Source organism: Panthera onca, chromosome C1, assembly GCF_046562875.1.
Source record: "Panthera onca isolate mPanOnc1 chromosome C1, mPanOnc1 haplotype 2, whole genome shotgun sequence".
NCBI lineage: Eukaryota > Metazoa > Chordata > Mammalia > Carnivora > Felidae > Panthera > Panthera onca.
Window position 1 is genome coordinate 50,681,065 of NC_138346.1, and position 11,501 is coordinate 50,692,565.

General features: G+C 38.9%; 1 pseudogene; it reads left to right on the top strand.

The window, feature by feature from the left end:
• Window positions 1–9,344: 9,344 nt before the first annotated feature.
• On the top strand, window positions 9,345–10,785 carry LOC132671381 (G2/mitotic-specific cyclin-B1 pseudogene; annotated as a pseudogene).
• Window positions 10,786–11,501: the final 716 nt, after the last annotated feature.

Consider the following 11,501-nt stretch of genomic DNA (forward strand, 5'->3'; position numbering starts at 1 on the left):
AATCTTGGTTAGTGGAAGCCATAGGTCTGTACTTTCTACCTACCCATTCATGGACAACTAAGGAAAATGCCACTATGTAGATTCTAAGCTGTGTCAAAATGTACAATTTTTAAACAAAGATGTTTCGCCAAAGCTTCCATTCTTATCAAATTAATTGAATAGCATACCCGTTGCTTCTGTAAAACATAATGTTTAGACTACAAACGTAAAGCCCAGCAGTGTCATTCTAGGAATATAAACTATTGGATGCTTTTCAGTTTAAAAATATCTCTACTGTAATCATTTTTCTTTATATTTCCTGCAAAGTCATCTGAAATGCATTCCTCGGGATGGGTAAATCATCCCCTGGTATAGCTAGTACTTGGTCATATGATTCATGTGGTCTTACAGTGCTTGGGTAAGAAATCATTTAAAGTGCTGAGAATGGTTGAATGGAACATGGAAGTCCAACATGGGAATTCTGGCTGCTGCTTTGATTACTTAGGTCTCTGATTAATTGCTCAGATAAATAGATAGATATGCAATTACTTTGAGCCAAAGCAATAGAAAAAAATCCTTTCTACCACCTGATAAGGAACAATGAGTTATGCCCTCACAAACCTATTGTTACTCATGGCCAATGCCTCCAAGTTCAGAGGATTTTTTTTTAAAGAAATGAAATGTTGTTACTGAAGATGAGTTTTTAAATTTTTTATCAATTAAAAAAAAAAGAAAAAACTAAATAGAAGTTTTAAAGGCACTTCAAACTAATACTAGGATAATTCATTTGCATTCCAATTATCTCTATGGCAAATTGGGAAAATTACAGGTTTTGAAATAAATCAGATATGGGTTCAGATCTGTCTCTTAGCTGACCTTGGACAATATCCATTAATGAGTCTAAGCCTCAACTTCTTCATCCATTAAATACAGGTAAGAATACTTACCTATAGTATTCTTATAAGGATAAGTTGAGATAAAGTATAATGTCTACTTATGGGCATTACATATATCCTTATACGTATTTATAAGGTGTCTCTCTCCATGAAATAAATGCACCTAGAAAGTGGGTTATCCCTAAATAAAAATTAAAAAAAAAAGAAAGAAAATAAAAGAAAACTCACAAGGTTGAATGAGTCTCCTATATTTGATAAAATTGCTTATTATATAATTGCTACCTGATTTACTCTTCATGTTCAATACTATCTGCCATGTGCCAAGAATCACTGGTATATTATAAATATTTACTATTAAAGAGAAACTGTTTCTCTATTCACAGTATTTCTGACATCAGTTCAGGGGGTGGGGTCCCCACATTAACCAATGTTCTAATTCTCTGAACACCAAGTAGTTGTTCTATAAGTTAATTCAATTCTAACACTAACTACCTGAAGGAAGTGTCCAACTCTACAGGTTTAAGGACTCAGCCCCACAAGACTGCCCTCATTTCAAATGCTGGCTGCAGGTAATGGGTCCCCAGAATACCCACACTTCAGCCCAACTTGTCTAGAAAGTTGGGGGTTCCAATCACCCCCTTATTTATGATAAATTGCTAGAATGACTCACAAAATTCAGAGAAACATTTACTTACATTTACCAGTTTATTGTTGAAGATATTATAAAGGATAAAAATAAATAGCCAGATGAAGAAGCACAAGGTCCAGAAAGGTCCAGAGCACAGAAACTTCTCTCCCCATGAAGTTAGAATGGGCCACCTTCCTGGTATGTGAATGTGTTTATCAACCCGGAATCTCTCTGAACCCTGTGGTTTAGGGTTTTTAAGGAGGTTCCATTACCGGGGCTCCTGGGCGGCTCAGTTGGTTAAGTGTCCAAGTCTTGATTTCCAATTAGGACAAGATCTCACAGCTTGTGAGTTTGAGCCCCGTGTCAGGCTCGGCCCTGACAGCAGGGACTCTCTCTCTCTCTCTCCCCCTCTCTCTCTGCTACTCCCCTGCTCATGCTCACTCAACCTCTGTCTCTCTCTCTCTCTCTCAAAATAAATAAATAAACTTTAAAAAATAGTAAAAATTAAATAAATAAATAAATAAATAAATAAATAAATGGAGGTTCCATTACTTAGGCATAACTGATTAATTCATTGACCAATAGTAATTAGCTCAATCTCCAACCTCTCCCCCCTCCCCAGAGGTCAGGGGGTTGGGCTGAAAGGTCCAACCTTCTAAACATACCTTTGTCCAGGTACCTGGGTGGCTCAGTCGGTTAAGAGTCCGACTTCACCTCAGGTCATGATCTCACAGTCTGTGCATTCAAGCCCCGTGTCAGGCTCTGTACTGACAGCTCAGAGCCTGGAACCTGTTTCAGATCCTGTGTCTCCCTCTCTCTCTGACCCTCTCTCACTCATACTCTGTCTCTCTCTCGTTCTCTCTCTCTCTCTCTCTCTCTCAAAAATAAATAAACATTAAAAAAAAAATTTAAACATGTCTTGGTCATTTTGGTGACCAGCCCCCATCCTGATGCTGTCTAGGAAATTGAAGCCACCAGTCATCTCATTAGCACAAAAAGATACTCATATCTCTTAGAAAATTGCAAGGGTTTTAGGAGCTGCATGCCAGGAATAGAGACAAAGATCAAATGTATATATTTTTATTATATCATATTATTATAGCACCAACCCTGAGGAAGGGCCAGGGAATGTCAGGAGACAGGAAGGAGGAGCCAGCAAGTCAATGCTCTAGAGAGTAGCTTAGAAGAAAACACCTTTCTACAAACAATTCCAAGTGTTGAGCTATATGAACTTATACCTTTCAAGCAAGGTACAAGAGTAAAGGTTAAGGTCAGACTGGAGATAGAGTAGGGCCTTGGCCCCTGAAGTACCCCAAAAGCAAACTCAGCTGGTAGTATTTTCCTCACACAAGATAAACTGAGTATGAATTACACATGCAGTTCAACTCAATTCCAGAAATAATTAGATGACCTATTAAGTGCAAAAATATTGTATGTTTCCTAAATAAGCACATTTAAGGAGAGCTGGGCCATGTTTAAATTTTGACAGTTCTACAATTCCCAGCTGTCCAAGGGAAAGAGGTAAGAGCATGACATTCCCTGAATGGATAATGGCCGCCTGTCAGACCCTTGTTCACAGCACACACTGACTGCGTGCACAGAGCAGTAGTGTAAGATGGAGAGTATTGACATCCTGCTCAGGGAGGAAGATCTGTGACAATAATTTCATTTCTTTCTGGTCAATTCTTTTGACCGTAAGGAACTCAAGTTACCTTGGGGTGAGGAGGAGGAGAATGAGTGGGAACAAAAGATTATAAAGCTAAATAAACTGAAATCAAAATTGAACTGCAGTCAAACATGGAGGCAACTCAGGAAACTGACCTTTCAATCATGTCCAAAGGTCATATAGTCTCATATTCCACCTCTAGGAAAATGTATTATACTATATTTCAGTTTTTCCTAAATCCCACGGCCCCAACCCTACCACACAGTTTCTCCCTTTGCATCCTTTTCATTTCATCTTCCATTTCTTAAATTGAAGTATAGTTGACACACAATATTACATTAGTTTCAGGTGGACAACATAGTTATTTTCACAACTCTATATGCTGTGCTCACCACAGTACTATAGCTGTTATACAATATTATTATAATACCATTGACTATACTCCCTATGCTATACCTTTTATCCCTGTGACATATTCATTCCCCAACTGGAATCCTGTATCTCCCACTCCCCTTCACCCGTTTTGCCCAACCCTCTACCCCCCTTCCCTCTGATAACCAACCATCAGTTTGTTCTCTGTATTTATAGGTTGTTTCTGCTTTTTGCTTATTTGCTTGTTTTGTTTTTTAGATTTCACACATAAGTGAAATCATATGGTATTTGTCTTTCTATGTCTGACTTATTTCACTCAGAATAATACTCTCTGGGTCCATCCAGGGTATTGCAAATGGCAAGATTTCACCCCTTTTTAGGGCTGAGTAATATTCCATTGTCCTCCATTTTTAATTGCAAGGATTACCCATGTTTTCTAATGAAAATTACAAGGAGATAATCTGATGTTCCAAACTCATCTCTTCCTGTCAATGTGACTCAAAGGTTATTACCTAAACGGGTTGACCTTGGGCCACAGCAACTGCTCTAGGTCAGCTGAAAGAGAGCGACTAGGGAGGGAAGGATTAATGGTCTACACCATAGCATGGCCACGGCCTGTGTGCCGACAAGCTTGCTGACTGTGATCTACACACCCCTGAAAAGTTAAGTGTAAAAGAAAGAGCAGCATCTCCTGGTTCACCAAGTCTAACTGATACTGTGAACAATAACAGTTGTCAAAAGTAGATAGGTTGATAGACAGATTTGATTGATAATGTTTGAAATTTTCTTCTCCAAGTTCCACCACGAACTTTAGAATCACATTAACTGCAAAGTCCAAAGTTTCAAAACACATGAAATTACTTAGAGCAAAAATAAATAAGACTAGTACCCAATAATGGTCCATTGGACTAAAAGGAGAAAAGCGGACATGTTTTCCTTTTGAATTAGATAATATCAGTTTGGTAAATGTATGAGCCCAAGTATTGAGTAAAATGAGTTTTACAAAACTTTGTAAGGCTTTTTTCCCCTTATTCTCTAAAGGAAACCAAAAGTTTCCCAGATCAAGTAAATAAAATAAAATATGCAGCGTTAGCTTAGTGTCAGTCACATAATAACTTGTTGACGTCTCAAAAGGGTGGTGACACACCCATTTTGATGTTCTTTAAATGATAACAAAACATGAATCTTAATAAAAAGGACAATAGCGGTTACTTCCCACTTGGATGATGATGAAACAAATAAATGAGATAGATAAATGGATTCCCAAGGAAATTAAAGTGAATAGAATCTGACACTTTGTCACTATTTTACTTGCTCACAGAAGGAGTGAGTTTGATGCCAAAGGTTGAAACGGGTTTTTCGAGGAGAAAAGTATCACAAAAGAAATCCAGGTCAAGTCAGTAAGAGATGAAGGCACCAGGTTGACTAAACAACAGCTCTGCTAGTGGTTCTAAAATGGGAAACTATGGAGGTGGAGTTTTAATCACAGACTCCTCAAAGGTCATGGGGAAGCAGGCAATGAACAAGAACTGCTTTTGAGCAGTTTAAAACTACAAGAATGTTCCAAACATAAGAATTAAAGATGGGAAAAAATAAGTTACTTTTTTTTATTTTATTATTTCTAAAGCTTCATTTAAGAATTTTTTTATTGTTCACCTTATTGTATGAGGTTTGCTGCCTCCCCTACTCCCTTTTTCCCTTCTTGTCAAGATTTCGCAGTAGAATGTGATATCATGTTTTCAGGATTAGTGCTAAATTACCACATCTTTATTGTAACCTAACACATATACCAATTATCTTAGTTTCATTACAACCTCTAATTCCCAGGTCTGGGAGGCTGCCAAAGAAATCCATTTTCACTGTCTTCCTTTAGATTTTAAGACAAATGTTTTATTGTTCATGTTTGTATCTAAATGCATTAAATTCCCTTTATCATTGTACATAAAACGAGAGTGATCATGACAGCTTCCTCAATGTAGCCCTAATAAGACCCAAGGCTTTAAAATGGCTGATTATGGCTAATGATCTTAATTATTTTCCATAACAAACACACTATCTGATGCATATATCTTCCTTGCAAAAATTACTTGCTGGTACAAGTTGCTTTTTCTCTCTGTCTTCCTTCCTTGCCATTGCTTAAAGCACTGGACCACTAATCTTCAAAATTCTAAGCTTTGATTTTTTTGTGTGCCTTAAAAAAAATTTTATCAATAAAACACAAATGAGGAAAGAAAGATCAAAAATAAACATTGCATTATTTATGCTGATAGTAAATAACTGAGGCAGGGTGAGAAGAGAACTGTCAACAACAGCAGCATGACTAATAACAATGGGAACTACAAATTTTTCACTGGCTTTCCATCCAGTACCTATAATTCTCTCTTTGGCAGATATTACTTATTTAATAAGATTTATTTAATATTCATTAGATACAGGTAGTATGTATATGGCCATTTTCAGAGAAGTGAAGATAAAGTAGATAAAAGGGTGGAGTAGAGAACATTCCAGAAAGAGGGAACAGCACGCGCAAATACACAGAGGCACTGGGGGGGGTGGGGGGGGAGAGGTAGAATGCAGCCTTGCAGAAACTGACAGATCATCTGATGCAGCTACAGAGGTTAAGATGTGTGGGGGAAGTAGTAAGAAGAGATGAAAGGAGGCTGTGAAATAAAGCACAGACACCAAGTTAAGGCATTTGAATTTTATCCTGCAGTGGAGAGGCTGACAAATTTTTCTGTTAAAAGCCAGATAGTGGGTATTTTAGGCATTGCCAGCCACCTATGGTCTCTATCAAATATTCTGCTTTGTTTTTTGCTTTTTTACAGCCCTTTCAAAGTATGAAAACCATTCTTAGCTCGCAGGTGTAACAAAAACAGACCAGGGGCTAGATGGGACCCATAGGCCTCAGTTTGCCAACCCCTGCTATAGTCAATTGTTTATCTTGTCATACTGCCAGAAACTCTAGGCACTAGAGAGAGAAAAAGGAAACCTGAAGAATTACCTCAAAAGAGATGACAGAGCAGCAGTGAAGGCAAAGTTTGGAGGTCTTAAAAAATTCTACCTCGTTGCCCAGAATGGGCAGTAATGATATCACAATTCCCCCTGTTTCATTTTATGTTTTCAACTTTGAGGTGACATAGAATAATATATTACTGAATGTTTTGGGAAATAATACGTACACAGGCATACATTCGGGTTTCTTATTATGATAACCAGTATTTTGATCTTCAGAATGAGTTGTTCTCCAGCTATCAAAGAAAGGCTTTGCTTTCAGAACCAGGTCACCATGCAGTGAGTGCAATGGCCTTTTGCATTATAATTCATAGCCTCCTTTGAAAAAGCTTCTGAGTAGAAATCCTATCAGAGCAATGTTTTATTCTTCCTGCTTACTGTATCCACATCACAAAATAAAAAGTCTCAGACACAGTAATGAGGGACTTCGCTACTGAGATTTTCACGTATGCTCAGGGAACCTAAATTAGCTCACAACACATGCCAACAGCCAATGGCCGCATGTCTCCCTGTGAAGAGCAGGCACCATACCTGTCCAGAAGATTCTCCATAGAAGATGGGGAAAAGAGGGTACTCTGCATTCACAGTTTCAGTCCTTGCTTTCAGTTGCCAGAGATGTGGCCATTAGGCTGACTCAGGACTCACCCAGTGGTACCAACAACCTCCCTATTGTGGGTGCAGCCAGGCGATAAAACCCGAAGTCTTTCTGTGTCTGAGGCACATCCTTTTGCTGCTCCTCCGCTTAAAACTCTCAGGGTTTACTCTCAACTGGAGCATTAAGACACCTCAGTCTCTAATATGCCAGTTCTACCCAAAATATTGCTTAATGGTTTCACCAGTCCATTTTCCCTGTTCAATGCAGGGCATAGCTCTGATTTTCCCTGAAACTGATCTTTCGCTGTGCATTTAACTAAATACCCGACAACAGTTCTTAACGCCATCATAAATTTATTCAACTTTTGACAACACTTTGAACTTAAACACAGTGTTAAAACATTTTTTCTGACCTTCTACAATTGTCAGAGCCCTTACTGACCTTGCTAAATACAGCTGACAAACATGAGAATCTTATAAAAATATCTCATCTTTCTCAATAACCCAATGCGATGCTATTTTCATACCATTTGCGGTATTTCTTTTTTTTTATAGTTAGGAATCTTTTTTTTTCTTTTTTTTGAGAAAGAGAGAGCATGATGAGTGAGGGGCAGAGAGGGAGGGAGGGAGAATCCCACAAGGAGCAGAGGGAGAGGTGGAGAGAGAGAGAGTGCAGAGCCCAAAGCGGGGCTTCAGCTCACCCCATGCAGGGCCTAATCTCATGATATCATGACCAAAGTCAGATGTTTAATGGACTGAGCCACCCAGGTACCCTGCAGTATTTATTTTAATGTTTATATACTTTACATATGAATTTAATTTTAACTAAAATTTTCAATAAAACTAGAAGATATCCATCACATATTTCTGTATATTTGGGAAGAAACAAAAGTTAGAAAAAAAATAGAAAAAAATACAGTGAAAACTTTTAAAGAACAAACAGAAAAACACAGTTCAAAAACTTAGAAATGAGAAAAAATTAAGGAAATCATGCAATTAAAAATATGAAACAACTGTCCTGGAATATGACACAATTATATTTTGATTACCCAACTAACAATCATCATATGCAATAGAACTCAGAAATGTTAAGTCTCATTAATGTTTCAGTGGACAAGTAGGTCTTTGAAAAATGCCCCTATCTATTATAAAGTTTATGTTCTTTATTCAAAAAACAAAACAGAGGTACCTGGGTGGTTCAGTCAGTTAAGTGTCAACTCTTGATTTCGGCTCAGGTCATGATCTTGCGGTTTGTGAGATTGAGCCCCAAGTGGGGCCCTGTGCTGACAGCATAGAGGCTGCTTAGGATTCTCTCTCTCCCTCTCTCTCCTCCCCTCCCCTGCTCACACTCTCATTCTCTCTTTCTCTCTAAATAAATAAACATTTAAATTTTTTTTAAGTAAAAATTTTTTAAAAAGTCATAAGGTACCTACTGCCCCAAGCACCAAACTAGATTTGGAGTACAAAAATGAATAGAAGATGATCTGTACACTGTTATTATAGCCCAGTGGAAGAGAAGGTACCTGCAAATATAGCAAAATAGAAGAAATTCCATAAAAATTATATACATAAATTATTGGAGTAACCTAAAGAAAATAAAGCCTTCACAAAGGTGACCTTTGAAGTAGCTCATTTGAAAGAGTTTTATAAACTATGATTTACTACACCCATGAAATTTCTCATCCCTCTATTTATAATGAGAGGCATCCTGGACATTTTTAGCCATGTGGGTTCAGTTGTGCATGCCCCCTGAGCTGTCTGTCCACTGTGGCAGCCCTTACGTGGAAACTGCTTTTGTCAGACCTCTTGATCACTCTAGGTAGAAACGCAGCCACACCTGGATAATAGGTCATGAACACAGGTGTGTAATGAGTTTTTAAAGTTTGGGAAGTACAATGGAATACTACTCAGTGATGAAAAAGAATCAAATCTTGCCATTTGCAACAACGTGGATGGAACTACAGTGTATTATGTTAAGAGAAATAAGTCATCAGGGCACCTGGGTGGCTCGGTCGGTTGAGCGTCCAACTTCGGCTCAGGTCATGATCTCGCGGTCTGTGAGTTCAAGCCCCGCATCAGGCTCTGTGCTGACAGCTCAGAGCCTGGAGCCTGTTTCAGATTCTGTGTCTCCCTCTCTCTCTGCCCCTCCCCTGTTCACGCTCTGTCTCTCTCTGTCTCAAAAATAAACGTTAAGGACTGTTGGTCTGCGGTGCGTTCAGGTCCCCGGCTCTTCGGTGGCTCCCGTGCTCTGCTTCTCCCCTTTGAGCTGCTGCCTGGTGAAGAGGAAGCCATGGCGCTCCGGGTCACCAGGAACACGAAAGTTAATGTTGAAAATAAGGCAAAGATCAGTATGGCAGGCGCAAAGCGCGTGCCTCTGGCCACTGTTGCAGCCTCCAAGCCGGGACTGAGGCCAAGAACAGCCCTCGGAGACATTGGTAACAAAGTCAGTGAACAGCCACAAGCCAAATTGCCTCTGAAAAAGGAAGCAAAAACTTTGGCTCCTGGAAAAGTTATTGCTAAAAAAATACCAAAACCTCTGGACAAAGCACCCGAGCCTGTGTCTGTACCTGTGCCAGAACCAGAGCCAGAACATGAGCCTGTTAAAGAAGAAAAGCTTTCTCCGGAGCCTATTTTGGTTGATACTCCGTCTCCAAGCCCAATGGAAACGTCTGGATGTGCCCCTGCAGAAGAATATCTGTGTCAGGCTTTCTCTGATGTAATTCTTGCAGTGAACGATGTGGATGCAGAAGATGGAGCTGATCCAAACCTTTGTAGTGAATATGTGAAAGATATTTATACTTGTCTGAGACAACTTGAGGAAGAGCAAGCAGTAAGACCAAAATACCTACTGGGTCGTGAAGTAGGAAACATGAGAGCCATCCTAATTGACTGGCTAGTACAGGTTCAAATGAAATTCAGGTTACTGCAGGAGACCATGTACATGACTGTTTCCATTATTGATCGGTTCATGCAGAATAATTGTGTACCCAAGAAGATGCTGCAGCTGGTTGGTGTCACTGCCATGTTTATTGCAAGTAAATACGAAGAAATGTACCCTCCAGAAATTGGTGACTTTGCCTTTGTGACTGACAACACTTACACCAAGCACCAAATCAGACAGATGGAAATGAAGATTCTAAGATCTTTAAATTTTGGTCTGGGCCGCCCTCTACCCCTGCATTTCCTTCGGAGAGCATCTAAGATTGGAGAGGTTGATGTTGAGCAACATACTTTGGCCAAATACCTGATGGAGCTAACTATGCTGGATTACGATATGGTGCACTTTCCTCCTTCTCAGATTGCAGCAGGAGCTTTTTGCCTAGCACTAAAAATTCTTGACAACGGTGAATGGACACCAGCTTTACAGCATTACCTGTCATACACTGAAGAATCCCTTCTAAATGTTATGCAACACCTGGCTAAGAATATAGTCATGGTGAATCGTGGGCTTACAAAGCACATGACTATCAAGAACAAGTATGCCACATCTAAGCATGCTAAGATCAGCACTCTAGCACAACTAAATTCTGCACTAGTTCAAGATTTAGCCAAGGCTGTGGCAAAGGTGTAACTTGTAAACTTGAGTTGGAGTACTATAATAACTACAAATAAAATTGGCACCATGTGCCATCTGTACATATTAAAAAATAAAAATAAAAAAAATAAACGTTAAAAAAAATTTTTAAAAAAAGAAAGAAGTCAGCGAGAGTAATACAAATATCATATGATTTCACTAATATGTGGAATGTAACATGATGAACATAGGAGAAGGGAAGAGAAAATAAAAAGAGAGAGGGAGGCAAACCAAAACATAAGAAACTCTTAAATAAAGAAAACAAACTGAGGTTGCCATAGTGGAGGTAGGGGTGGGGGTGGGGAGGATGTGTTAAATGAGTGATGGGAATCATGGAGGGGGGATGAGTACTAGGTGTCATATGTAAGAGATGAATCACTGGGTTCTACTCCTGAAACCAAGACTACACTGTATGTTAACTGACTTGAATTTCAATTGAAGGAAGGAAGGAAGGAAGGAAGGAAGGAAGGAAGGAAGGAAGAAAGAAAGAAGGAAAGAAAGAAAGTAAGCAAGCTTGGGAAGTCAGTTGAAAGAAATTAAAAGGAGGTAAGCTACTCCAAAGAGTCATTGTAATAACCTGTAAGAAAATCCCTGAGAGACCTTAATGGCTTTCAAAACAGAGGATTTGGCAAATGAAATCATTGGTTCAAAAAAATAAATCCCAGCAGCTTTGTAGAAATCATTTTCCTAAAACTCTAACTAAGAGGAATTCAAACTTTTCTCCATAATCATAATGATCTTTCAAGTCCATTAGTTACATGGATGTTGTCTATTGTTTTT